Below are 6,000 nucleotides of genomic sequence, written 5' to 3'. Positions count from 1 at the left end.
TTTGTCATTAGAGACTTTATATAGATCATAAAAAGCACGTTAAAAGAAGAAGAAGAAGAAGAAAATTCGCTCCATTCAATTCTTCTCTTGTTAAAATCATGAATCCCCATTTTAATTTTTAACTTCTAATTTCTCTGAAGTATTTCCAAATAAAATTAAATTTCTTAACAAATTTGGTGATGGAATGTCCACAGTGTCGATCAGCTTTGACTAATGTGTAAATAAATCTGATAATTAGAAATTTAAATTTTACAAAAGGACTGGTAATGGGGTATATAGGAAAATACTAAGTGCCACAGAAAGCACACTGCCGTTGTCACACCAAGAGGAGAGATGGGAGCATCTATGAAAAGTTGTCTACTTTCAAAATGACGATTCCGCGCAAACAAAGCCGTGGCCTTTGAAACTATATTACTGCATACGCAGCGCAAAATACTAGTGTCATTCTTGCCTTGCAAGGGTAGTAAATGACAGGCTACAGTATAAATAAAAAAGAAAGGCATATTGAAAAAGATAACCATAGACATTCAAGAAAAAGGCAGTTATGATAGAAATCGGTAGTAAAGTATATGCACGAGATAAATTTTATAAAAGACAAATAAAGGGAACAAAAGAAAGTGGGATAACGATAAATGAAACAGAGAGTTAGAAAACAACGCGAATTTAAAAATAGGCTATACAAGAAACGGGAAGGAGAAACTAAAGAAGAATAAATATACGCTAAAATTTCTGTAAAAACGTAGAAGATCTAATCCATTTTTGCAAGTTTGCCAAGAATACATAAAAGAAAAGTGAAGTGGTTAAGCTGCAATAACCACATGAAGAGGAAAACAAAATTGAAAACATAAGGAAATCTTTTATCATGTGTTGAGAAACGGACAAAAGAAAATAAAAAAAGAAAGTATTTTCAAAACTATAATAGGCAACACCACACAAGCACTTAGGTGCCGTTACAAAGACAAGCATCGACCGAAAACTTTATTGAACTGTATTACTCCTTTAGAGGAGCCGTTACATATCTTACTTTTTGCGGTATTTCTACTAATTGTGCGTATTTACAACATTAAAATGAACTTTTATATGACTGACCTGTCGCCAGTCTTTTGCTATAATACCCCCACAACACATAAAACCCTTTCCGTATAAAATTGATAAAACAGCGGAAATTAATTTAATTTTATGTGATATTTATGGTTCCTGGAGATTAAGGAAAAGCTAGAATTCATACGAGACTCGGCGTACACAGGATACCGGAATAAATGCAGTTAAATGTGTGAAGATGGCTGATGTAAGATAGACCACCTTCACATTTTGAAACAGACTTGTAAACGCTCTTGTGATGTGAAGATTTGAAATACCTCCACGGTGTTTACTCATTGCAGCCATCCTCTTTTTTCTTCGTCTCGGGGAACCTCTTCATTATATTTTTTAAATATCGATATTGAGAGAGACTGAATCCTCATTAGATTTTCAGCTATTGATCACATGCCACAAATATACCCCTATATTTGTCACCCAACCTCTGGCACGGCTCTTGCTCTTCAGCAGCTCGTAACACTACAGACTTTTGTTTTTCTTATTGCTTCCTGTCTAGGTATCTTTATTGGTTCCTGTCTTTGCCTTTAATTGCTTATGATATTCTTTTGTAACTAACTAATAGTGCTGATGTTTAATTACGGTACGTCTGACACCGCTGATTACAAACTTTACATTCAGTTCCATCCTCTAATGTGTCAGTTCTGTATCATAAGAGGATCCACTGACCACCGTCTGCATTTTATTAATATTTTGACACTTCATTATCTCGCTACAGCTCACCATTATTATTTTACTGTTTTTATTACGTTAAATTGGAAGTTTCTTTGTTCTCTTTCAGAGTTTCACATTCGTCGTCTTAGTTAAAACTTTTATATTTTAGTTTTAATAATTTTTATGGTCGTGCAGATAATTTGAAGCACGACTACCGTATTCTGATTATGAAACAAACTATGCTGTTCACAGAGAGTTGAATAAGAAAACCCAGCTCTATTCTTGACCACACGAATCTCCTAGAAGCTTCCATCACGTTACCTGTGAATCATAATGAGAATTGTGATAGGCCTAAGGGTCGAAACGGTTATTTCCATCGATGGACATTTTTTCGGTTATTTATTAATTGCCAGCTGTTTCATCCTTCGTTAAGAATAATTTCAAGTATAGTTCAGATTGATTTTTCCGCAAACCCAGAAGAAAATCGACTATTTGAAACCTAAGAGGAAAACTAAAAGAATGTTCTGGTTATCGGAATTATCTTGGGGTAATCGCATAAAGGTTCCTGTTACGATTTTCTTGTTTTACCCCACAACGTCGTTATTCGCAGAAGACTCTATAATTTTATATATACAAAAGAACCGTATAAATAAGTTTCACAACTTTACTTTGTTATAGAAACGTTCCATTTCCAGAAACGAAGGAAGAAAAACCATTCTTTGGAAGAGTTCTCGAGCTCGTCAGTCGTCGGACATTCTCTGTCTCCGTCGCTCCTGTTGTTGTCGTCGTCGATATCGTCGCGGTTCCCCGACCGAAACCCGTCGCCAGTCGCCTTTATTTTGCGCATATGTTCCTTCCCTCGCCTGCCAGGTAAATCGCCTCTCTTAAACAGTGTGGTTCGTGCAAATGGGATCGATTCCGGGCCGTTTTTCGAGTCGTTATGTCGGCAATTCGACTCTCGAGTTCCGTGGCTACTTAGGCGAGGCTCATAGGCCTAAGCTCGACTTTGTTCTGACGCCACACCTTCTGGCGGGCTGTGCCTTTGATAATGACAGCGAGTGATTCCTTGTTCTTTCTGTTTTATGGTTAATTTAAATCGAATTCTCTTACGGTAGCCCCCTTGATGGGGCTAGGCCTATGGTCTTGTGCTTGTTGCTCGAGCCGATAGGCCTAGACTCTTCGCCCAGACCTTCGGTGGTGTAGGTCTATTCCTATTCCTTGGTTAAAATCCATCAACCAAACCTATTCTTATCTCTGTAGGCAAATTTGGGTGGTGGAATTTACGGCCACAGTAGGTAATACTGAAGGCGAGTTCATTTCTTGCTCAAACTTTGTAAGGTAGTTCTAAGTACTGGCTCCGCGCTTGTTCTTATCTTGGAAACTGGTTTTTTCTACTTTTAGGGCTTCTAATAATGGCAGTGAGTTTGTTTGTTGTCAGCTAATTGTTATTTGCCCCCTAACTCTACTCAGCAGTAAAGGGGGACTGTGGGAATTCGGGGTTTTGGGTCCAGGGGGAGAGAACAGAAATGGAGTGGACATGTTTATGTTGGGGAGGCGCCCTGTTTGGGGGAAGGGGAAGAACGAGAGGGAGCCATTCGCCAACAGGAGGGAGTTGAATGCATTTCGCCGTGTTTAGTACTGGCCCAGTGGGGTACCCATACATTAACAAGTTATTGCACTTGCCTTGACAGGATATGAACCGTTCCAAACACCCATATATACCCGTGCTCTATCTTGTGAAGATCGCGTATGGAAACCCCTTGTTGGGTGGACTCCAGGGGTTAATTACAGGTTAATTACATTCGTGCGACAAAAATGAAGGTAAATCCATAATTAGCTTTAAAAAACTGCAGAAAAAGTCAAGTTGGAAGGAAATCGCTGCCGCGGAGCTACTACTTACATCTACCAGTTAATTTCTTGCTGACACTTTGTAACACCGCAATAGGCCAGAATAAGCTCTTCTTCCTCTCGGCTAACCAGGAATACTCGCAGTGTGTGGGGTAGGCGAAGCTCACTAGCTTGGTATTCCTAAGTATTAGCTGTGCGCGGAGTGTGTTGAACGATTCCGTGAACTCGAGAGACATTAGGGAGCCGTGTGTTCGAGAAGGGGTTAGCCAAGGAAATCTATTTTGCTAATCTATTACAAAAGGAACCATACCCCCTGTCCAGGTCAGGGCACATATTCATTAGGTAGGTAAGATCTGTTTAGGTCAGGACCCAGCATTATAGGAAAGGTCACATCTATTTATGTGTGAGGAACCTGCCCTGGTCAACGGCCGGTGCGAATCAGGCCGCGCATCTAAAAGTAAAGTTTTACCCTCCCCAGTAAAGGAAACCACTTTTATACCAATAGCATTCCAGGTTAGCCAGCATATAAAATCATAATCGGTTCTGAGGTTAATTACAGGTTAATTATGGTTGACCGACAAATAATAACTCTAAATTCTTGATAAGCAACCAAAATACTGTAGGAAAAGTTGATTTTAAAGGAAATACCCGACGCGGAGCTAATGCTTATTTCTACCTTCTTAGATATGGCTCCCTAATGACCTGCAAATGCGCGGAATCGTTCCATAACAACAACGTGGCCGTCCGGTCTTTCTGCCGTTTCCAAAACCGCGCATTCCCAAAGGGTCCCCAACCATGTTGGGTAGATATGAGGTTAATAATAATTGACCGACAATAAACAACACCACCACCTTTATCAGCAACACTAAAGGTGTAGGAAAAATCAATTTCCAGGGTAACAGTCTGTGCGGAGCTCTTACTTAGAAATATCAAGGGGTTGGCCAAGGAAACCTATTATAAAAGGAATTATACTGACCTAACATATCCTAACCTAGCAGGTGTGCATCCCCAGCAAAGGAAACTCCACTTTTTACCAAAAGCTCCCCTACAACACTGCGCATGCGTAATAGCATTCCAGGATAGCCAATTTACAACTTCTGAGGTTAATTACACTCAACCAACAAAAAAATTACTAAATTCTTAATAAGCAACCAAAATACCATAGGAAAAAATCAATTTCCAAGTTAATACCCAATGCAGAGCTTTTCCTTAGTTCTACCTTCTCTTTTTTGTTATACCTCTGGTGAAAGCTGGTCAGTCATTGGAGTTAGTTAACTAGGCCTAATGATGGAACCACACACCCACACAGTAAGCCTATTCAGGGCTACATTTTCTGCGGCAACCCTGCTGTGCAGATGTTAAGGACTATGTCCCATTGTGGCTCTTGTTGCAGCTTGGTCATTTCCTTTTGTTCCTACACAAATACAAACCTTCGTTCTTTACATAGAATTTAGCTTGCAGACCCGAGCTGGAAGAATCGTTTAACTTTCAGACAAGGTCTTTAACTATCGATGGGTAGGGGAAATCCCCGCCCACCTCTCGTACTGTTGTGTGTTTTTTTTTTTCGGTTGAAATATAGTGTGTGATTGTTTTTTGTTTTGATATATGCAAAAACCTTTCACTGTAGCTTTTTGGAGTGTGTGAACGTCCGCAGTATGGGCAATTTGCCGCCAAAAAAACGCTATAGGAAAAACGCAATGAAAATAGCTTCTAATGTGTTTGATATTTGTAAAAAAAATCACTGCTGTATTCAGTGGCGCAACAAAAAAAAAAGCAACAGGAAAACTACTAATGGTAAGGGTAACCCTGTTGGGAACTGGGGTTTTGGGTGGGGGGAAGCAACAGACAGGTTTTACGCCACCTGTAACAGTACAGAATTCCCAATTTTCTGACCTGCTAGTCTGCATACAAGAGGCTGGCCTGCTACACTACATACATGAGGCTGACCCGATACTCCGCACACAAAATGTTGCCCCGCCACTCTGTTTACAACAGGCTACAACATTCAGGTAGTCTACCCTGATGCACCTACGGACACCGCTAGCCTAGGCTACTTGTAGCCTACATAAGAAACATCGGTTAGGCTACTCCCTACCTACATTAGAAATATTGTGGGTACAATTATACTTTACACCTGGACTGCCTCTCAGGCTCACGACCTCAACATAACTCAACAATGTGGGTGACACTACTTTTTTAATGCTCATTTGTTGTGAAACGACATACAAACTGTCGGTCCTTTACATTATGAATTACTTTCAGCATAGGCGGTTACAGAATGAAAGAAAGGGTGACTGTGGTCAGGGCATGGGCCTAAGACTCATATCGATCAGACAAAATCTGATTGTTTGATGTATTTAATCTGTGGGACACTAGGGAATGACCTGGGTCTGCCTGGGATAC

The 6,000-nt window shown here is 40.1% G+C and overlaps 1 protein-coding gene across 2 annotated transcripts in view; it reads left to right on the top strand.

The window, feature by feature from the left end:
* The first annotated feature begins 2,443 nt into the window (after window positions 1-2,443).
* Window positions 2,444-6,000, top strand: part of LOC136848022 (uncharacterized) — a 44,310-nt gene continuing 40,753 nt past the window's right edge. The window contains exon 1 of one of the 2 annotated variants that reach the window (XM_067120062.1): window positions 2,444-2,619. The gene's annotated coding sequence lies outside the window, so the exon portion shown is untranslated. The remainder of the gene's footprint in view (window positions 2,620-6,000) is intronic. The other variant, XM_067120061.1, reaches the window with a different exon arrangement.

The sequence above is a fragment of the Macrobrachium rosenbergii genome, chromosome 18, assembly GCF_040412425.1.
Source record: "Macrobrachium rosenbergii isolate ZJJX-2024 chromosome 18, ASM4041242v1, whole genome shotgun sequence".
Lineage (NCBI taxonomy): Eukaryota > Metazoa > Arthropoda > Malacostraca > Decapoda > Palaemonidae > Macrobrachium > Macrobrachium rosenbergii.
This window is presented reverse-complemented; position numbering and strand designations above follow the sequence as displayed.